This window comes from Scyliorhinus canicula, chromosome 6 (assembly GCF_902713615.1).
Source record: "Scyliorhinus canicula chromosome 6, sScyCan1.1, whole genome shotgun sequence".
Lineage (NCBI taxonomy): Eukaryota > Metazoa > Chordata > Chondrichthyes > Carcharhiniformes > Scyliorhinidae > Scyliorhinus > Scyliorhinus canicula.
Window position 1 is genome coordinate 208,745,953 of NC_052151.1, and position 24,534 is coordinate 208,770,486.

At 48.3% G+C, this 24,534-nt stretch overlaps 1 pseudogene; it reads right to left on the bottom strand.

Annotated features, from left to right (window-relative positions):
• The window catches only part of LOC119967845, a 156,014-nt pseudogene that overhangs the window by 59,805 nt on the left and 71,675 nt on the right, over positions 1 to 24,534 (bottom strand).

Consider the following 24,534-nt stretch of genomic DNA (forward strand, 5'->3'; position numbering starts at 1 on the left):
CTTTGATAGAGAATGTTTTTGTAGATATTTAGCTTACACAAGTGATGCATTCTTGTGGAAATGGGGGTCTCCTCGACGAACACGAAGCTCCACTTAACAAAATTTGTGCCCGTTACCCTACGATATTACTCATCAGAATGTGATGCAGTTTGTTAGCTGCCTTATCACTACAGAATCATCAACATCTATAATCTGAAGAAACAATGAAACTAAATTGAACATGTTATATGCTATATCAAATAGCGTAAAGATTTAATTGTTGTGTCCACCATTTATTTGGATGCATATTATTGAGAATAATGTTAAATTATTAGTTATAGGTCTCATTCATGAATTATTGGAACTCCGTTTTAGACCCGTCAGTGTTGGTAGTTTCCAAATCAATAGTTGTAGTGTGACTATCGTATTGAAGTGTGAATTAATACATTGTTGGAACCAACAATTCTAGTGACATTTATATAGCAGCTGTGCCCCCATAGAACTCGAGCATTCCCAGAGCTACTCCCCCTGGAGGACAGGAAGTGTAACTGCACTTACAATACAGACATGTATGTATAGATTACAATCCGGTGTGAATCACATTCACCACATTCACCCCCTGCGAAAAAAAATCGAGTCCAGCGGGGGTGGTGGCTCACAGAGTTAGTCTGTCCGGTGGATGAATTGTTCTTTTCGATCTGCGGAGCACCGGGGTTGCAGCCTCTTGCGGTGGCTGGGTGGGTGTTGAGAGCTGGGGTACGATGGCAGCCTCCGGGGCGGGTCCCGTCCGAACTTAATACATCTCTGGCTCGACCGGAGGCTGTGGGCGCTGGGGGCAGGCTGGTTCTGGCTCGTGGAACCGGTGGGGTGAGCTTGCAGAATCTGGGGCGCGAGGGGGTGGCAGCATAGGGAACTGGGTAAGGGGTTCCTCAGCAGGGGTAGGGGGGGGGGGGGCTGGATCCAGCGGGTGCCAGGTCCCGAAGGGATACTGTGTCCTGGCGACCGTCTGGGAACACCACGAATGCGTACTGGGGGTTGGAATGAAGGAGGTGCACCTTTTCAACAAGGGGGTCAGTTTTGTGCCCCCTGACGTGCTTCCTCAGGAGGACCGGGCCTGGTGTCCTCAGCCACGCCGGAAGTGAGACTCCCGTGGTAGTGCCCCTAGAGAAAATGAAGAGTCGCTCGTGAGGGGTTTGATTTGTAGCTGTACAGAGGAGGGATCTGATTGCGTGGAGCGCGTCTGGGAGGACTTCTTGCCATTGGGAGTTTTCTAGACCGGAGGGTCAGCAGGACGGTCTTCCAGACCGTCGCGTTCTCCCTCTCCACCTGCCCGTTCCGCCTGGGGTTGTAACTGGTAGTCCTGCTCGGGGGGGATGCCCTTGTCGAGCAGGTACTGACGCAGCTCGTCGCTCATAAAGGACGAACCCCGGTCGCTGTGCACGTAGCTGGGGAAACCGAACAGGGTGAAGACACTATGCAGGGCCCTAATGACTGTATGGGAGGTCATATCAGGGCATGGAATGGCAAAAGGGAATCGGGAGAACACGTCGATGATGTTGAGGAAATAAATGTTCTTGTTAGTGGAGGGGAGTGGCCCTTTGAAATCGATCGCAAGGCGTTCAAAGGGCCTAGAAGCCTTGACCAGGTGGGCCCTGTCTGGTCTATAGAAGTGCGGTTTTCATTCTGCACAGATCGGGCAGTCCCTGGTGACCGCTTTTACCTCCTCGTTGGAGAAAGGCAGGTTTCGGGCTCTGATGTAGTTGGCGAGCCGGGTGACCCCTGGATGGCAGAGGTCCACGTGGATGGCTTTCGGACGGCTAATCTGCGCGCTGGCGCATGTCCCGCGGGATAGGGCATCCGAGGGCTCGTTGAGCTTCCCCGGTCGATATTTAATATCGTAACTATAGGTGGAGAGTTCAATCCTCCACCGGAGGATTTTATCATTTTTTATTTTGCCCCTTTGCGAGTTGTCAAACATAAAGGCAACCGATCGTTGGTCGGTGATGAGGGTGAACCTCCTACCTGCGAGGTAGTGCCTCCAGTGACGAACAGCCACCACGATGGCTTGTGCTTCCTTCTCGACTGAGGAGTGTCGGAGTTCTGAAGCGGATAGGGTACGGGAGAAAAATGCAACGGGCCTCCCTGCCTGATTTAAAGTGGCTGCTAGAGCTACCTCTGAGGCGTCGCTCTCAACCTGAAAGGGAGTGGATTCATCCACCGCCCGCATGGCTGCTTTGGCGATGTCCTCCTTGATGCAGCTGAAGGCTTGGCGCGCCTCAGCAGACAGGGGAAATCGTGTGGCCTTAAAGAGTGGGCGGGCTTTGTCCGCATATTGAGGGACCCACTGGGCGTAGTATGAAAAGAACCCCAAGCACCGTTTGAGGGCCTTGGGGCAATGAGGGAGGGGGAGTTCTAAGAGGCCCTTTGAAATCGCGCATGCGGTCCGGGTCTGGGCCCAGGACTCCGTTCTCCACGACGTAGCCGAGGATGGCCAGTCTGTTTGTGCGGAAAACGCATTTCTCCTTTTTATAAGTGAGATTTAATTTCTGTGCCGTTTGGAGAAAACGGTAGAGGTTGGCGTTGTGGTCCTGCTGGTCATAGCCGCAGATGGTAACATTGTCCAGATACGGAAACGTGGCCCGCAGCCCGTACTGGTCTACCATTCGGTCCATTGCTCGTTGGAACACCGAAACCCCATTAGTGACGCTGAAAGGGACCCGGAGGAAATGGAAGAGGCGGCCATCGGCCTCGAATGCCATCTAGTGGCGGTCCTCCGGGCAGATTGGGAGCTGGTGGTATGCAGACTTCAGATCCACCGTGGAAAATAGCCGATATTGGGCGATCTGATTAACTATGTCTGCAATTCTTGGGAGGGGATACGCGTCTAGGAGCGTAAAGCAATTTATGGTCTGGCTATAGTCGACGACCATGCAAAATTTTTCCCCGGTCTTGACGACCACCACCTGAGCTCTCCAGGGACTATTACTGGCCTGTATGATCCCCTCACTGAGCAGTCGTCGGACCTCCGATCGGATAAAGACCCTATACTGTAGGCTGTATCGCCTGCTGCGAGTAGCTACTGGCTTGCAATCTGGAGTGAGATTGGCGAAGAGCGGAGGGGGGGGGAGATGCGCAGCGTCGTTAGGCTGCAGATAGTGAGTGGGGGCAGAGGCCCGCCGAAGCTGAGGGTGAGGCTCTTGAGGTTGCACTGGAATTCCAGGCCTAATAAGAGTGGCGCGCAGAGGTCGGGCAGGACATAAAGTTTAAATTTAGAATAACTAGCGCCTCGAATTGTGAGCGTAGCAACGGTACGTCCTTGGATTTGGACTGAGTGGGAGCCCGAAGCGAGGGCGATAGTTTGGCTCACCGGAAAAATAGAAAGCGAACAGCGTCTTACCAGCTCTGGATGTATAAAGCTCTTGGTGCTCCCGGAGTTAAAGAGGCATGGCATGCTGTACCCGTTGATCTGGACCTCCGCCATCGAACTTCGTAGGTGCTTGGGGCGGGATTGATCCAGGGTGACTGAGCTGAGTTGCGGGTAGTCGGCGGCTCGATCAGCTGTGCTGGAGTGGCCCCATGATGACTGCCCTCTGAGTTCGTAGTTGTCGAGGTGAGTTTCAGAGTTTGAATGGGATGGATCCCAAGATGGCCGCCCCCATGAGTCGCACATGGCCGGCCGCATGGAGGAGGATTGCCAAGATGGCTGCCCCCATGAGTCGCACATGGCCGGCCGCATGGAGGAGGATTGCCAAGATGGCCACCCCCATGAGTCGCACATGTCGGGTGGGGGCGGAGTCGGCATACAGGCTGCAGCATTTCGGGGCCTGCAGGCCTGTCAATTCAGGGAGCGAGTGCTTTGAGCCGTGGGAGGGTTAGAGGCTGGGGCTTTCTTCGCCAGACACACTCTGGCATAGTGTCCTTTTCGCCCGCAGCTGCTGCAGGTCGCGTTACGGGCCGGACAGTGCTGCCGTGGGTGCTGGCTTTGGCCACAGAAATGGCAGGCTGGGGCAGCCGAGTAGCTGGCTGGGGCAGCAGAGTAACTGGCTTTGGCAGCGCGGTAGCTGGAAGGCTGTGTGGCACAGGCCTGGAGGAGTTGTTGGTCGAGGGCCCACGATGAGGTCGCGGGGTCCACGGGAAACGAGGTGAGGCTGCGGAAGGAAACTTCCATAGTGGTAGCAGCCTCCACAGTAGTGTCTAAGTCCAGGGCCTCCTTTTCTAGCAGTCTTTGGCGCACATAGTTAGATCTAAGGCCCACCACGAAAACGTCCCGCACAGCAAGCTCAGCCACGGTAACGGCTTGATAATTACAGTCATTGGAAAGATTGTTCAATTCCCTTACAAACTCGGTTAGCGTTTCTGTAGGCCGCTGACGGTGAGTCGTAAACACGTGGCATGCATAAACCTCGTTAATGGGCCTAACGTACATTTTGTCCAATATTGCCAGCGCTGCGGTGTAAGAACCAGCCGGATTTAGCTGCGTGGAGATTCTGTGGCTGACCCTCGTGTGCAGTAGGCTGAGTTTTTGTCCCTCCGTTGTTCCAGTGGTGCTGGCTTCTGCCAGGTAGGCTTTAAAACATCTCAGCCAGTGGGAAAACATTTCTTTAGCCTCTGCATCCTGCGGGTCGAGTTCTAGGCGTCCGGGCTTGAGGGCTGGTTCAATGATTTCTTCGACTGTTTCCTGAGTATATTAAACTGTTGGAACCAACAATTCTACGGACACGTGCTTGTAGGATTAGAATAGCGGTTTTAATATTCTCACAACAGACGCAGCCGGTCAGCCATTGAACTTACAGTGAACTGGCCGGCTGACCACGTGGCACTGAGCTTTTATACAGCAGCTTCCGGGGGAGGAGTCCTGGGCAGAGCCAAGGGAGAAGCCCCATACAACTCGAGCATTCCCAGAGCTACTCCCCTGGAGGGCAGGTAGTGTCCTCGTTGGCACTTACAATACAGACATGTAGATTACAATTCGGTGTGAATCACATTCACCACATACATTATTAGCATTTCGTGCTAAATTGACAAAAGTCATTATATTAAAAAAAAAGCTTTATTGGATACCAGCCAAATTAGTTAAAGAGACAGCCTTAATTCTGTGACAAATACAAAATAAGTACTTAATTAATTGATACGTCACACACGTTTATAACTTGTAGAGAAATTGACGTTTAACAATTAGTTTTGTTTAGTTGTCACATTGAAAATGTATGAATCGCCAACAGAACAGGGTATTATCATTTTAAACTGTGACAGTGAATTCACACAGACGACACTGACACAGCCATGACAGTGAATACACACAGGCTACAGTGACACCGTAATGACAGTGAATACACACAGGCTACAGTGACACCGTAATGACAGTGAATACACACAGACTACACTGACACAGCCATGACAGTGAATACACACAGACTACACTGACACAGCCATGACAGTGAATACACAGACTACACTGACACAGCCATAACAGTGAATACACACAGACTACACTGACACAGCCATGACAGTGAATACACACAGACTACACTGACACATCCATGACAGTGAATACACACAGACTACACTGACACATCCATGACAGTGAATACACACAGACTACACTGACACATCCATGGCATTGAATACACAGACTACACTGACACAGCCATAACAGTGAATACACACAACTACACTGACACAGCCATGACAGTGAATACACACAGACTACACTGACACATCCATGACAGTGAATACACACAGACTACACTGACACATCCATGGCATTGAATACACAGACTACACTGACACCGTAATGACAGTGAATACACACAGACTACACTGACACATCCATGACGGTGAATACACACAGACTACACTGACACAGCCATGGCATTGAATACACACAGACTACACTGGCACAGCCATGACAGTGAACACACACAGACTACACTGACACAGCCATGACAGTGAATACACACAGACTACACTGACACAGCCATGACTGTGAATACACACAGACTACACTGACACCGTAATGACAGTGAATACACACAGACTACACTGACACAGCCATGACTGTGAATACACACAGACTACACTGACACAGCCATGACTGTGAATACACACAGACTACACTGACACCGTAATGACAGTGAATACACACAGACGACACTGACACAGCCATGACACTGAATACACACAGACTACACTGACACAGCCATGATAGTGAATACACACAGACTACACTGGCACAGCCATGGCAGTGAATACACACAGACTACACTGACACAGCCATGACAGTGAATACACACAGACTACACTGACACCGTAATGACAGTGAATACACACAGACTACACTGACACCGTAATGACAGTGAATACACACAGACTACACTGACACAGCCATGACAGTGAAAACACACAGACTACACTGACACAGCCATGACAGTGAATACACGCAGACTACACTGACACCGTAATGACAGTGAATACACACAGACTACACTGACACAGCCATGGCAGTGAATACACACAGACTACACTGACACCGTAATGACAGTGAATACACACAGACTACACTGACACCGTAATGACAGTGAATACACACAGACTACACTGACACAGCCATGGCAGTGAATACACACAGACTACACTGTCACAGCCATGATAGTGAATACACACAGACTACACTGGCACAGCCATGGCAGTGAGTACACACAGACTACACTGACACCGTAATGACAGTGAATACACACAGACTACACTGACACAGCGATGACAGTGAATACACACAGACTACACTGACACCGTAATGACAGTGAATACACAGACTATACAGACACAGCCATGACAGTGAATACACACAGACTACACTGACACCGTAATGACAGTGAATACACACAGACTACACAGACACAGCCATGACAGTGAATACACACAGACTACACTGACACCGTAATGACAGTGAATACACACAGACTGCACTGACACAGCCATGACAGTGAATACACAGGCTACAGTGACACCGTAATGACAGTGAATACACACAGACTACACTGACACCGTAATGACAGTGAATACACAAACTACACAGACACAGCCATGACAGTGAATACACACAGACTACACTGACACCGTAATGACAGTGAATACACAAACTACACAGACACAGCCATGACAGTGAATACACACAGGCTACACTGACACAGCCATGACAGTGAATACACACAGACTACACTGACACAGCCATGACAGTGAGTACACATAGACTACACTGACACAGCCATGACAGTGAATACACACAGACTACACTGACACAGCCATGACAGTGAATACACACAGACTACACTGAAACAGCCATGACAGTGAATACACACAGACTACACAGACATAACAGTGAATACACACAGACTACACTGATACAGCCATGACAGTGAATATACTCAGACTACACTGACACCGTAATGACAGTGAATACACACAGACTACACTGACACATCCATGGCATTGAATACACACAGACTACACTGTCACAGCCATGACAGTGAATACACACAGACTACACTGACACATCCATGGCATTGAATACACACAGACTACACTGACACAGCCATGGCAGTGAATACACACAGACTACACTGACACCGTAATGACAGTGAATACACACAGACTACACTGACACAGCCATAACAGTGAATACACACAGACTACACTGACACATCCATGGCATTGAATACACACAGACTACACTGACACAGCCATGACAGTGAGTACACACAGACTACACTGACACCGTAATGACAGTGAATACACACAGACTACACTGACACCGTAATGACAGTGAATACACACAGACTACACTGGCACAGCCATGGCAGTGAATACACAGACTACACTGACACAGCCATGACAGTGAATACACACAGACTACACTGACACAGCCATGACAGTGAATACACACTGGCTACACTGACACCGTAATGACAGTGAATACACAGACTACACAGATACAGCCATGACAGTGAATACACACAGACTACACTGACACCGTAATGACAGTGAATACACACAGACTACACTGACACAGCCATGACAGTGAATACACACGGACTACACTGTCACAGCCATGACAGTGAATACACACAGACTACACTGACACAGCCATGACAGTGAATACACACAGACTGCACTGACACAGCCATGACAGTGAATACACACAGACTACACTGACACAGCCATGACAATGAATACACACGGACTACACTGTCACAGCCATGACAGTGAATACACACAGACTACACTGACACCGTAATGACAGTGAATACACACAGACTACACTGACACATCCATGGCATTGAATACACACAGACTACACTGACACAGCCATGACAGTGAATACACACAGACTACACTGACACAGCCATGACAGTGAATACACACAGACTACACTGATACAGCCATGACAGTGAATACACACAGACTGCACTGACACAGCCATGACAGTGAGGACACACAGATTACACTGACACAGCCATGACAGTGAGTACACACAGACTACACTGACACAGCCATAACAGTGAATACACACAGACTACACTGACACAGCCATGACAGTGAATACACACAGACTACACTGACACAGCCATGACAGTGAATACACACAGACTACACTGACACAGCCATGACAGTGAGTACACACAGACTACACTGACACAGCCATGACAGTGAATACACACAGACTACACTGACACAGCCATGACAGTGAATACACACAGACTACACTGACACCGTAATGACACTGAATACACACAGGCTACACTGACACAGCCATGACAGTGAGTACACACAGACTACACTGACACTGCCGTGACAGTGAATACACAGACTACACTGACACCGTAATGACAGTGAATACACACAGACTACACTGACACAGCCATGGCAGTGAATACACACAGACTACACTGACACCGTAATGACAGTGAATACACACAGACTACAGTGACACCGTAATGACAGTGAATACACACAGACTACACTGACACAGCCATGACAGTGAATACACACAGACTACACTGACACAGCCATGACAGTGAATACACACAGACTACACTGACACATCCATGGCATTGAATACACACAGACTACACTGACACAGCCATGATAGTGAATACACACAGACTACACTGACACAGCCATGGCAGTGAATACACACAGACTACACTGACACCGTAATGACAGTGAATACACACAGACTACACTGACACAGCCATGACAGTGAATACACACAGACTACACTGACACAGCCATGACAGTGAATACACACAGACTACACTGACACAGCCATGACAGTGAATACACACTGGCTACACTGACACAGTAATGACAGTGAATACACAGACTACACAGATACAGCCATGACAGTGAATACACACAGACTACACTGACACCGTAATGACAGTGAATACACACAGACTACACTGACACAGCCATGACAGTGAATACACACAGACTACACTGTCACAGCCATGACAGTGAATACACACAGACTACACTGACACAGCCATGACAGTGAATACACACAGACTGCACTGACACAGCCATGACAGTGAGGACACACAGATTACACTGACACAGCCATGACAGTGAGTACACACAGACTACACTGACACAGCCATAACAGTGAATACACACAGACTACACTGACACAGCCATGACAGTGAATACACACAGACTACACTGACACAGCCATGACAGTGAATACACACAGACTACACTGACACAGCCATGACAGTGAGTACACACAGACTACACTGACACAGCCATGACAGTGAATACACACAGACTACACTGACACAGCCATGACAGTGAATACACACAGACTACACTGACACAGCCATGACAGTGAATACACAGACTACACTGACACAGCCATGACAGTGAATACACACAGACTACACTGACACAGCCATGACAGTGAATACACACAGACTACACTGACACAGCCATGGCAGTGAATACACACAGACTACACTGACACAGCCATGACAGTGAATACACACAGACTACACTGACACAGCCATGGCAGTGAATACACACAGACTACACTGACACAGCCATGACAGTGAATACACACAGACTACACTGACACCGTAATGACAGTGAATACACACAGACTACACTGACACAGCCATGACAGTGAATACACACAGACTACACTGACACAGCCATGACAGTGAATACACACAGACTACACTGACACAGCCATGACAGTGAATACACACTGGCTACACTGACACCGTAATGACAGTGAATACACACAGACTACACTGGCACAGCCATGACAGTGAACACACACGGACTACACTGACACAGCCATGACAGTGAATACACACAGACTACACTGACACAGCCATGACAGTGAATACACACAGACTACACTGGCACAGCCATGACAGTGAACACACACGGACTACACTGACACAGCCATGACAGTGAACACACACGGACTACACTGACACAGCCATGACAGTGAATACACACAGACTACACTGTCACAGCCATGACAGTGAATACACACAGACTACACTGTCACAGCCATGACAATGAATACACACAGACTACACTGACACAGCCATGACAGTGAATACACACAGACTACACTGACACCGTAATGACAGTGAATACACACAGACTACACTGTCACAGCCGTGACAGTGAATACACACAGACGACACTGACACAGCCATGACAGTGAATACACACAGACTACACTGACACAGCCATGACAGTGAATACACACTGGCTACACTGACACAGTAATGACAGTGAATACACACAGACTACACTGACACAGCCATGACAGTGAATACACACAGACTACACTGACACAGCCATGACAGTGAATACACACGGACTACACTGACACAGCCATGACAGCATAGGACTTGAGCATTTTATTATGCTCAGTTTTATTTGGCAGAGAAAGGCATCACCGGATATTCAGACAACCACAGAGAGAAAATACAAGAGAGTTAATCACAAATCAACTATCAAGAGGCTTCTGTTGGACTTATTTCCTCAGAATTCAAAGTTGTGTGGGCAAACTCATACCTTCGTATGAAATAAAATCTAATCGGAATTGGGCATTATCAGCAAAGGAAAATTAGAAGGAATGTATCAGGCAGGAATGAGAATAGAACAGTAACAACTTTACTCTTCATTAAGTTGGTCTTAATTTGTATTTTAGGGGAAACAATATGCATTTGGCTCAATATATTCCTTATATTAGCAATATTTTTTGTCATAGAACATGATTAGATTTCGGACTGTATAATCTTTTACGACTTTTAAGACTGAAAAGGGAACTGTAATATCTTACCTAACTTTTAAGTACGACCCATTTTGTAATATTTTATATTCGTAATTTTCTTTGTTGTTTTTAAGGTTTCAAGCAACTTTATCCCCCTATCCTTTGTTTAAAAAATAGAGTAACTAATTGCAAACAAGTGAACACCATAAATCTTAGTTCAGATTAATCAAAGATGTTACACCGGTTTATACTGAGAGCGGAGGTGAGAATATCTGAGGTTGTTGCTATCCAGCCCAAAATCAGAGAAAAAAACATTACATGAATCAGAGTATATGCATGGTGTTTAGTAATAACTACTGACAATAATAATGTGCAGTGTTTACTAATGACACAATTGCTGATACTAATATTAATTTACAGTGTCAGACATCCACTTATTACAAACACAATCTCACAATCTGATACTTACCGCAGTTTCTGTATTTTACAGTCCAGATTCCTCAGAGCCGCAGACAGTAGTTTCACTCCTGAATCTCCCAGATTATTGGAACTGAGGCTAAACAGAGAGAGTGAGAAACACATTAAAATGGGCTGAACTTTCTCCAGGATGCAAGAGTTGGATTTTATTCAGGGTCAGCAACCGAAGACTGGTGGGGAACTGATTAAAGTTATGGAGATGGATTCTCCGCTATCGGGATGCTCCGTTTCGCTGGCAGCCCCGGGGGTTTCCCCACGGCGTGGGGCTGCCCCACAATGGGAAACCCCATGGACTAGCCGGAGAATCCCGACGGCGTGCTGAACCAGAAACCTGGCGTGGCGGGAGACGGAATCCAGCCCTTGATACTTAACCTCACATGACTGCCCTTTCAATTGAATGGAAAATAAAATATTGAGCAGTATGAACTGATGGGTAATTAACTATCACTGGTTTGACAACTGGTGGAAACTATTTTCACCCCTCAGTATTTAGTTTTTGTTTATTCGTCCATGGAATGTCGCTGGCTAGGTGAACATTTATTGGCGATACCTTGTAAAGGTGAGGGTAATTAAGGATGGGCAATACATGCTGATACAGCCAGCGATGTCCACATCCTTTGAATGAATAAGTAATTTTTAAAATCTCCCCAGTCTGGTCTCATTCCACGGTGATGAGAATTACCTTCGTGAAGCTCAGTGATTGGCCCTGTCAATTGTGGGAAATTTGTCTCACTTTTTTAATATAGTTTTATTGGTTTTACAATAATTAAAGTGACATTTGTTCTGGATAACACACAATAAAAACAAAGAAGAAAGAAAAAAGGGGAGTCTACAAAATGGGTATACAAACTGAAATAATGAAATAAACCTTTATACATTCACGCAAATAGACCTATGTACAGATATGGGACCCTGCTCTGCACCCGCGGGAGTTGCTTGCCAAAACCGTATTATCTTATTTATGCCGCTGGCCCCCTCCTTGTGCTTGAACGTATGGGGGGAGGGGTGTTTGGTGTTGGTTGTGTGTGCTTCGGGTTGGCTTCTGTGGCCTTTGTGGTGCCCCCCATGAGTGCCTCGGCATGTTGTCCCTTCACACTCCCCTGGCCTGTTTTCCATGGGCGGCAGTCTCCAATAATGGGGCTATGCCCCCACACCAGCGTCAAAATACAGGCGTTTCACTCGGAACTTTCCTGGAGAAAGTCCAGTGATTCTCCTACCTGAGGGGGGCTAGCAGGACCCCGGAGTACTCATAGAACATAGAACATACAGTGCAGAAGGAGGCCATTCGGCCAATCGAGTCTGCACTGGCCCACTTAAGCCCTCATTTCCACCCTATCCCCGTAATCCAGTAACCCCTCCTAACCTTTTTTCTGGACACCAAGGGCAATTTAGCATGGCCAATCCACCTAACCTGCACATCTTTGGACTGTGGGAGGAAACCAGAGCAACCGGAGGAAACTCACGCAGACACGGGGAGAACCTGCAGACCGGAGTCCGCACAGACAGTGACCCAAGCCAGGAATCGAACCTGGTACCCGAGAGCTGTGAAGCAATTGTGCGAACCACTGTGTTACTGTCCTTTTCTCACTAGAGTTCAGAAGAATGAGGGGGGATCTCAAAGAGGCTTATAAAACTCTACCAGGACTAGACAAGGTACATACAGGGAAGATGTTCCCGATGGTGGGTGTGTCCAGAACCAGGGGTCACAGTCTCAAGATTCAGGGGAGATCATTTCGGACAAAGATGAGGGCCGGGATTCTCCCCTACCCGGCGTTGGGCCGGAGTGGTCACATTGAGGAGATAGGCCCGCGCCGGAGTGGTTGGCGCTCCGCCGGCTGGCGTGGACGGCCTTTGGCGCCATGCCAGCCGGGGCCGAAAGGACTTCGCCGGCCGGCGTAAATCCGTGCATGCGCCGGAGCGTCAGCGGCTGCTGACGTCATCCCCGCACATGCGCAGGGGAGGGGGTCACTTCCGCCTCCGCCATGGTGAAGACCATGGCCAAGGCGGAAGGAAAAGAGTGCCCCTTTTTTCATGTACTTAATGATCTGTTGAGCTGCTTGCAGAAAAATACTTTTCACTGTACCTCGGTACAAGTGACAATAAACAAATCCAATCCAATCCAATCCAATTATTTTCTTCTAATTAGATTCCATTGTTTCTTTGCATCTTAGTTCCATGATGAAACACTTTGTGTTACTAATAAGTACAGAATCATAGAATCCATACAGTGCAGAATGAGGACATTTGGCCCATCAAGTCTGCACCGGTCCTTAGACAGAGCACCCTACTTTAGTAAAACAAGAATTTGTTAGCATAATTCTTATTTTCCAGTGTGAAATTTTACACTCATCTTAATTTTAAACTTTTTCTGACTCTTTCACTCTTTGACTAAACTGGTCGGCATATTTTCCTTTTTTAAAAATTAATTTACGGGATGTGGGCATCTCTGGTTCAGCCAGCATTAACTACCCATTCCTAGTTGCCCTTCAGAAGATAATGATGCGCTGCCTTCTTGAACCGCTTCAGTCCTTGAGGTGCAGGTGCACCCACTGTGCTGTTAGGGAGGGAGTTCCTGGATTTTACCCCAGCGACAGTGAAGGCGCGGCGATATATTTCCAAGTCAGGATGATGAGTGACTTGGAGGAAAACCTCCAGGTGGTGGGGTTCCCAGCTATCTGCTGCTCTTGTCCTTCCAGATGGTAGTAGTCATGGGTTTGGAAAGTGTTGTCGAAGGAACCTTGGTGAGTTACTGCAGTGCATCTTGTAGATGGTACACATGGCCGCCACTGTTTATCGGTGGTGTAGGGTTTGAATGTTTGTGAAAGGAGGAGCAATCAAGCGGGTTGCTTTGTCCTGGATGGTGTTGAGCTTCTTGAGTGTTGTTGGAGCTGCACTCATCCAGGCAAGTGGAGAGTATTCCATTATACTCCTGACTTGTACCTTGTAGATGGTGGGTAGGATTTGGGGGGTGGTCAGGAGGTGAGTCACTCGCCGTAGGATTCCCAACCATTTACGTGCCCTGGTAGCCACAGTATGGTAACTTCCAGGATGTTGATTGTGGGGGTTTCAGCGATGGTAATGCCATTGAATGTCTATAATGGAATAAATTAATCCTCAAAAATTAAAATACCAACTACATGACCAAACTTTTACCTCAGCTCCTTGCATTTGTGCAGAACTGGTCCCAGGCGTTGGAGTCCTTCACATTGAATGCAGCTGCCAACTAGATCGAGGTGTTTTATTGTATCACTGAGTTCAATGATATGAGATAGGACCGCACAGTCAATCGGGGTCAGTCGCAATTCACTAAATGTAAGTGTTTCCACAGATCCCACTGTGGTCTGAGCCAGTGCTTTATTCTGAGACTCAAACAGGTAGTGGAATGAGTTCAGGACGTTCCTTTTACCAGATTCACTCTCTGTGTTTCCAATCTGTCCTTCAACCTTCTCCTTCACCCAGTCAATCACTCGGCAGGTTATTTGATGAAGAAATTTACCCAGAAACTCCTCCAGGGGCCAAGCTGCCTGTGGGGAGGAGAGACCAGCAACAAAACGGAGAAATATCTCAAATCTCCCATCTTCCTTGCTCTGTGCTTCACTGAGCAGTTTGTGGCTGTCCCCAGGATCTGGAGTCAGGAATAGTGCGAGTGCAGCTACAAACTCTTGGATGGTGAGGTGTGGGAATGTGTAAACCACACTCTGGACAGAAGCATCTCTCTCCAACAGTTCCATCAGGAACCCAGACAGGAACTGGGAAGGTTGCAGATTGTACTTGATCAAATCTCCATTTCTGAACACAATCTTCTTCTCGGAGATTCCTGTGAAGGCCATCTCACCAAGCTTCAGAAACACATCACGGGGGCTTTCAATCTCTCGGCCATGGTTTTTCAGAATGTTGTAAATATAGTAGGAATATAGTTGGGTGATGGTCTTGGGAACTTGCTGCTGTTTCCTGTCTCTTTGTGTAAAGAAGGGACCCAGTGACAGACCGAGGATCCAGCAGTAGGAAGGGTTATAGCACATGGTGTACAGGATCTCGTTCTCCTCCACATGTTTGAGAACAGCTGCTGCCACCGTCTGATCTTCAAAAAACTTGTTGAAATATTCCTTCCATTCATCACCAACAAATCCCAGGATTTCAGCCCAGACACTGATCTCAGCCTTTTCCAATAAATGTAATGCAGTGGGGCGGGTGGTCACTAGCACTGAACATCCTGGGAGCAGCTTGTGCTGTATTAAACTGTACACAATGTCAGACACTTCACACCAGCATTCGGGATCTGTGCACATGGACTGAGGTTCTGTATTTCTCCGATTGTCAGCAAAATCAATCCTGTCCTTGAATTCATCCAAACCATCGAATATAAACAGCAATCCCTCTGGGTTCTTCCAGATTTCTCCAAGAACATTCCCAAAGTAAGGATACTGATTCAGTATCAGATTCCTCAGGTTTATTCTACAGTTAATAGTGTTCAAATCCCGGAATTTAAAACTGAAAACAAATTGAAAGTGTGGGTATATTTTCCCCGTGGCCCAGTCATAAACAATCTTTTGTACCATTGTTGTTTTTCCAATTCCCGGGACTCCACTCGCTGCTGCTGAACTCCCAGATTTGGATTTTTTCTGGGAAAAGCTGCTCTGGAACAATTGATCAGTTCGGATTTTCTCCAGTTCTCTCCGGAGATGTTTCTCTCTCCACTCTTCATGGTCTCGGCCTCTTGCCAGCAGTTCATGTTCTACAAGTGTCCGATCTCGAACAGTAGAAATGACCGTCAGCTCAGCGTATCGATTAACCAGCTGGGAAATCTTAACCTTCTCCTTTATCAGGATAGTGTTCACTCTCAGTGTTTCAGTTTGTACCCGGAGTGTCTCCTTGTGTTTCTGCTGAACATCTTCAATTAGAACAGACAGAACATGTTAGTTGTGCTATAGCACCCTATTACTCAATCGATAGATTAGTTTTAGTTTCAGTCAAGGTTTGTCTAGAAATTAAAACTTAGTTCACATAATCTTTGTTTGAAAATGAACATGAACAATGCCTAATTAAGGTTTCAAATCATCACTTGTTTCTAATATTTACTGAACGTGGCGACTTTACAAAGGTAATATTTTCTTTCTTATGGTTAATACTTTCTGACCTGCCTTTACTATAGACACCCCATTGAGAATCTTCAAGGGTTATATGAAAGTTGATGTTCCAGTCGATCAGTTTCTGAAATTGTTCGTGAAGCCAGTCTGCTAACGAAGTGGTCAATGGGATATTGGATATTAAGTGGGAGTGGGAGAGATTGCAATTGATCAGGATTCTCACTCTTGTTGTATCCTGCCTTCAAAACGTTATCTTTGATATTGTGTGTGAACCGTGAGAGCAATACTGAGAGTTCCAGTATTCTATTAGACTGTTGCAAGGTTATCCGAGTTATTCAAGAGCCCATTGATTAAGTTGTCTGGCTGCCCCATGTGGGTAAGAGTGTGGCAGCAGCACGGCGTTAGATCCCTGTTCTGGCTGAGGTGGATTCAGGGCCCCCTTCATTGCCCAATCATGGCTGAGATCATTCAGCTCTCGTCCCGATCTACCTTCGGGCAGAGAACGTGTATAGTTACCTTCCCCTGTTGTATTGTGTTTCAAAAATAACTCTCAAACTTTCAGGAATTTTATACACAATATAATTGATTGTGTTTTTATCACTGTCCAGTCATGTTATGGGTTAAAACTAGAAGTAGATCAACTTCACTGTGTAATGTTAGAACAATAAACATTCACAGTTCATTTGAACTTTTTATCAATAATTATAATCTTTAATTAATTTTGCTTCTTGCTTTCTATAATGTAGTTCTGGGAAATTGACAAATGTATTTTTTTTAGCTTTTACATTGTGTTCAATCACAAGCCTTGATTTAAAGGAATAGAGTACTCTTTGAATAGAGTATTGTGCTCGATTTCACTGTCATTAGGAAACATTCTACTAGTCTCCCATTAACCCTGGATATTCCCTTTTCCTCACATTTATTCTGCAGGTTCAATTGTGTGAACATCTATAGATATTCTCATTTATAAAATGGTTTCTGACATCTCATTCAGAGTCGGAGATGGACACGTTCGACGAGGCCGCCGCAACACCTCTCCCCGAGGAGGAGGAAGAACAACTTCCAAGGAGGTTGTCAAGGAAAAGACGGGCACCTATAAGGTACACCCCACCCACGTCGGAGAACGGCCCGGCGGACGACACAGAGGTGACAGACCCGGACATGAGGAGCAGGAAGAAGCTCAGAGGAATGCCAGCTGGCAGGAATTCCTCGGACATTGGGGGAGGGGGGGGGGGGGGTGTAATGACCTCCAATTAGCATTATTGGTTGGCCAATTGGAGTATGAGCTCCCTCAATGATAGCTCATTGAGGGGGCCCATATAAGCACCTGTGTAGGCTTTGTGATCCAGTCTTAAGTTGACTGGACTGCTAGCAGCACTGTTTGGAGCTGCTCTTGTATATAGTTATTGGAAATAAATATTGGCGTGGTGTCGGGACTCTTGCCGCCCGTGGATTATTACAGTGGCGACGAGGTAAACAAAGAACTTTGCGGAGACCAGCTGCCGCACTCGAGGGGCAAGCCTTGCTATTTCAAAAATGCCATTTTTGAGAGGTTAGATGCATTCGACCCGACTATTGAGGACAGGTCCCAGTATGTGGAGAGAATATGTTACTTCTTTCGGGCCAATGATATAATTACGGACAAAAGGAGACGGGTTATCCTGCTGTCGGCGTGCGGACCCTCAGCTTTCGCCATTATACGTAGTCTAACTTACCCGATGCGCCGGACACTAAGTCTTTCCTAGAGTTAACGGAATTGGTGAAAGAGCACAACGACCCAAAACCACCCCTCATTTTGCGTAGGTACAGATTCTACACAACAAAGCGGGAAGACAGGGAGTCAGTCACGAATTTCTTGACCCGCCTGCGAAGGCTGACGGAAAAATGTGAGTTCGGCCCGACGCTAAATGAAATGCTTCGGGACCGGTTAGTGTGTGGTATAAACAACCTCACAATACAGAAACGCCTGTTGGCGGAAACACAGCTAGACTGCAGGCAGGGGTTACAGCTCGCACTGTCCCTAGAAAAGCCAGGAAGTGGGGCGCAGGAACTACAGGGCACGCCAATGGAGGTAGATACCTGTGAGAGGGACTACCACAACGGGCCCAGCTACCAGATAGCCGATCTCAGGAAAAGCCTGAGGAACAGAGGGCCAAAGGAAAACCCCAAAACTACCACCAAGTCTGCAAAGAGTAACTGGAGACAGAGGGAAGTACCGGCTGAGGCTCCCCCAACAAAGAAGGACCGTTTCTGGCACCAGACAGAGTGGGGTAACAGCGACAGAAACCCTAGAAGGAGGTGGCAAAAGAGGAATAGCAGTTGGGGACGCAGGGAAGTACACAACCTAGACGTCCCATCCTCCTCCGAAGGGGAACAATTGTATAATATTGCGGCGAAGAAAGCAGAACCTATTAAGATTACCCCACGGGTGAACGGTCGGTCGACAATAATGGAAATAGACATGGGGGCGGCCATATCAGTAATGGGAGTGGCAGCATTTTAAAAAATCAAAGATGGACTCCAGCCACTAACCCTAACAAAAACATCGACGAAACTTAAAACCTACACGGGGGAACCCCTGGAAGTCCTAGGCACGACTCAGGTACCCGTGGAATATGAGAAACCATTGCTCAGATTACTGTTGACGATAGTAGGGGGCTCCGGACCGAGCTTAATTGGACGGAACTGGCTGAAAGACCTAAAATTAGATTGGATGAAAATTTTCCAGAGTGGAAGCGGGCAGTTGAGTAGAGTACTCCAAAAATACCCGGAGGTCTTCCAAGAAGGTTTGGGGGAAATCATAGGTGCCAAAGCAACTTTGCACGTGGATCCAGAAGCCCTTCCGAAATTTTGTAAGGCCAGGGCGGTACCTTTCGCGTTAAGGAAGAAAGTAGATGACGAAATAGAAAGGTTAGGGCGCGACGGCATTATCGGACCAGTACAGTTCTCGGACTGGGCAGCGCCAGTGGTACCAATTTTGAAGCCAGACGGCTCGATACGTCTCTGTGGAGATTTCAAACAGACGGTAAACAAATACGCACTGCTGGACAAATACCCGATCCCGAAAATAGACGACCTATATGCCAAATTGGCAGGTGGGCTTTTGAGCCACGCCTACCTGCAGTTAAAACTGGACAAGGACTCCCAGAAGTTCACTACGATCAACATCCTGAAGGGCCTTTTCCGTTATATTAGGCTACCTTTCGGAGTGTCATCAGCCTGCGCTATATTCCAGCGCACGATGGAAAATATTCTGCAGGGACTACCGCAGGTGGCGATTTATTTGGATGATGTCTTAATCACGGGTAGGACGAACAGGGAACACTTAAGGAACCTGGAGGAAGTGCTCAGGCGTTTTGCAAAGGCAGGCGTACGGCTTAAAAGAGAAAAATGTGTTTTTCTGGCCCCACAAGTGACGTACCTGGGATATAAAGTAGACGGGTCAGGCTTACCCCCATTGGAAGACAGAGTAAGGGCAATAAAAGATGCCCCAGCTCCCACCACGGTCCAGGAGCTACGATCATTTCTAGGGTTGGTAACCTATTATGGCAAATTTATTGAAAATAGGGCGTCCATCCTAGAACCCCTCCACCAGCTACTAGAAAAGGGGCAAGAATGGAAATGGTCCGCCCGCCAAAACCGAGCATTTAGGGACATTAAGGAACAGCTGTCATCCAAAAATGTCCTAGAGCATTATGACCCAAGGAAGGAGTTGGTGGTCACTTGTGACACATCCCCTTATGGGGTAGGAGCCGTCTTAGCCCATAGAGGAAGGAATGGGGAAGAACGGCCAATAGCCTATGCTTCGAGGACCTTGGCGATTGCTGAGAGGAAGTACGCCCAAATCGAGAAGGAAGGACTGGCGGTGATATTTGCAGTAAAAAAATTTCACCAGTATCTGTACGGGCGGAAATTCACCATAGTGACGGACCATTAGCCGCTATTAGGGTTATTAAAAGAAGACAAGTCAATACCCCCGATTGCATCAGCTAGAATCCAACGCTGGGCATTGCTACTGGCAGCATATAGATACGTTCTGGAGCACAGACCGGGAACGCGAGTAGCCAATGCAGATGCTTTGAGCAGACTTCCCCTCCCGGACACCCCGCCACTAATACCAAAAGTAGAGGAGACAGTAATGACTCTAAATTTTTTGGACACCCTACCAGTGGACGCACAACATATTCGGTTGTGGATGCAAAAAGACCCAGTTTTAGCCAAGATGAAGCATTTACTGCTAACAGGGGAACTGGAAAGACCAGTGGAGCCCAGTTGCACCCATACTGGAGCAGAAGGGACCAAATAACCATTGAAGACGGTATCCTATTATGGGGAGCCCGGGTAATAGTCCCAGCTCAGGGCCATCGGGCAATCTTAACTGAGTTACATCACAGTCACCCAGGGGTGTCTAAAATGAAGATGCTAGCTCGAAGCTACGTTTGGTGGCCAGGATTGGACACAGACATAGCAGCCTTGGTACGTCGGTGCCAGGAGTGCCAACAAGGGCAAAGAGTGCCACCAACTGCGCCATTGCACCCGTGGGAATGGCCAGGCAGACCGTGGACCCCCCTGCATATTGACCACGCTGGCCCTTTCATGGGCTCAATGTTTTTGGTGATAGTGGACACCCATTCCAAATGGTTGGACGTCTACTGGGTAAACGCGGCAAGCACAGCATCGACAATTGAAAAGCTCAGGGCCTCGTTTGCAACACATGGACGTCCGGAGGTATTGGTGTCGGACAGCGGAACAGCATTCACAAGTGGGGAATTTGGAAAATTCCTGAAGGAAAACGAAGTCCGTCACATTAAAACGGCCCCTTACCATCCAGCGACTAACAGCCTGGCAGAGAGAGCGGTCCAGACACTTAAAGCGGGACTCAAGAAGCAGCCGGCAGCGTCAATGGACACAAAGCTCTCCCGCTGGCTGTTTGATTACAGGACCACACCGCATTCCACAACGGGCATAACGCCAGCTGAACTCTTAATGGGAAGGCGGGTGCGAACGAGGCGGAGTCTCCTTTTCCCAAATTTAACGGGGAAAGTGGAAAAACAACAGGAGGCCCAACGCAGGGGGCATGATAATAGTCAGCAGCAGAGACATTTCCAGGTGGGGGCACCACTTTGGGTCAAGAATTATGGGAATGGACCAACGTGGGTCAAAGGCACGGTAGAGTCCCAAACAGGGCGCATATCCTATGCGGTTTCAATAGTAGGTAAGGTGTTGAAGAAACACCTAGACCAAATAAGGGCAGCGGAACCACACCTGGAGGCAGGCGAAGCAGGACCGCCTCAAGCTGGGATAGCCCAGACGGAAAAGATACCCACACCCCAGCCCCGAGCAATTTCTCCAGACCCCGTCATCCAGTCATCAGAGTCGGAGATGGACACGTTCGACAATGCCACCGCGACACCTCTCCCCAAGGAGGAGGAAGAACAACTTCCAAGGACGTCGTCAAGGAAAAGACGGGCACCTATAAGGTACACCCTGCCCACTTCGGAGAACGACCCGGCGGACGACGCAGAGGTGACAGACCCAGACATGAGGAGCAGGAAGAAGCTCAGAGGAATGATAGTCTGGTCAGGTTAGTCTCAGATCTCCAGTTAAGTCAGCATAGTGTCAACCCAAGTTGGATATGTAATATAGTTAGATGTAAAATAAAATTGTGTTGCATCTCATCAAGTGTTGGAAGCCTGTCTCTCTCTACACTGCATCAAACGCAGTCCACATAGACCCAGCTTGCCCAACACATCTCCACTGTTACCGCCTAATCTAGTCAAAAAAATAGCCGAATTCCCCCTTGTTGACTCCGCTCAGCACATCTTCCCACAGATCCGCCTCTATTTCCTTACCCAGCTCATCTTCCCATTTACGTTTTGGCTCACCTATCTGGGTTTCCTCCCACTCCATAAGTTCCTTATAGATTTCCGATACCTTCCCCTCCCCACCCCCATTCTAGAAACTACCTTGTCCTGTATCCCGTGGCGTTAGAAGCAGAAAGGTCGCAGCCTGCCTTCGTGCAAAATCCCTTATCTGCAAATATCGAAACCCATTCCCACCCGGCATTTCAAACTCCTCCTCCAAATCCTCCAAACTGTAAAGCTTCCATCAATAAATAGATTCCCCAGCCTCTCAATCCCTGCTCTCTGCCACCTCCGAAACCCCCCCCCATCCATCATCCCCGGGACAAACTGGTGGTTGCCACAAATTGGAGCCCACACCGACGCTCCCTCCACTCCCATATGCTTCCGCCACTGTGCCCAAACTCTCAGAGCCGCCACCACCACTGGGCTTGTGGGGTACTGGGCCGGCAAGAACGGGAGAGGAGCCGTTACCAATGGCCCCAAACCTGTACCCTTACATGAGGCCGCCTCCACCTGCTCCCACACTGACCCCCCCCCCCCCCAACCACTTCCTAATCATGGCTATATTTGCCGTCCAGTAGTAGTTCCTAATGTTCAACAGTGCCAAACCGCCCCCCGCCCCCCCACTCCAACAGCACTTTCCTTACTCGCGGGGTTTTACCAGCCCACATAAACCCAGAGATCACCCTATTCACCCACTTAAAACAGGCCTTTGGTATAAAAATAAAGAGGCACTTGAAAACAAACAAAGATCTTGGGAGGTCCGCCATTTTTATGGTCTGTATCCTCCCCGTCAGTGACAACGCGAGCATGTCCCACCTCCGAAAGTTCTCCAAAGAATGGCGCGCAGCTGAGTAACACGTGGCTGAGGGACTGGATAATCCCACCTGTTAACTCTGCTTCTCTCCACAGATGCGGTCAGACCTACTCTATGCATCCAACGTTTTCTGTTTCCATTTCAGATTTAAAGCATCCACTTTACTTAGCTTTGGGATTCTCTTTTCCCGCTGGCAGCGCACCCCCGCGCATTGATGGCCCAGTGCCATGGGGTGGCTTCAATTGGAATTCTCATTGAAAAGAACCACGTGAGGAGGGAATCCCGCCAGGAGCAAAGGGCACAACACCGAACAATACACGGCTGGGGATCGGAGAATCCCACCCTACTCTTCTCCAGGGATTAATCCTGGACACATTACTCCACACGGTCTGATATTCAAGAGCAGACCAAGGCTGAACGTATGAACTAGGAGCAACAGTACTCGGGTGTTCTGAGTACATTGGGCGCGATTCTCCGCACCCGTGGAAAATCGCGAAGTCGGCCGCGACGGCCCGACACGGCCCAGTTCCCGACGTATTCACGTCCGGGAAATGGGCTAGGAACGGGGCCGCATCAATCACGTGTGCGATGACGCCGGAACGCGACGACGACACGAACACGCCCACGTGACGCCGCCTGACGCTGTAAAAAGGCGCGGGCGAGCACAGAAACTGTAGGCTAGGATGTCGGAGCTCAGGAGAGCAGCCCCGCGATTCGTGGAGGCTGACGTGGAGACGCTGCTCGAATCAATCGAGCAGAGGAGGGGCATCATCTGCCCGCGTAGAGGGCATCGCCACCCTGCCAGCGCGGTGCGCCAGGCCTGGCGTGAGGTGGCTGCTGCCGTCAGTGCTGTGGGGCAGACCCCTCGCTCTGCAGAGCAATGTCGGAAAAACATGCACAACCTCACCAGGGCTGCCAGGGTAAGTGCCAAGAGGGTGCCCCCGGGTCACAACCATCCCTCCCCCCTTAACTTAATCACCCACCTCCCCCCCCACCCCTCCGGCACGGGGGGTGGAG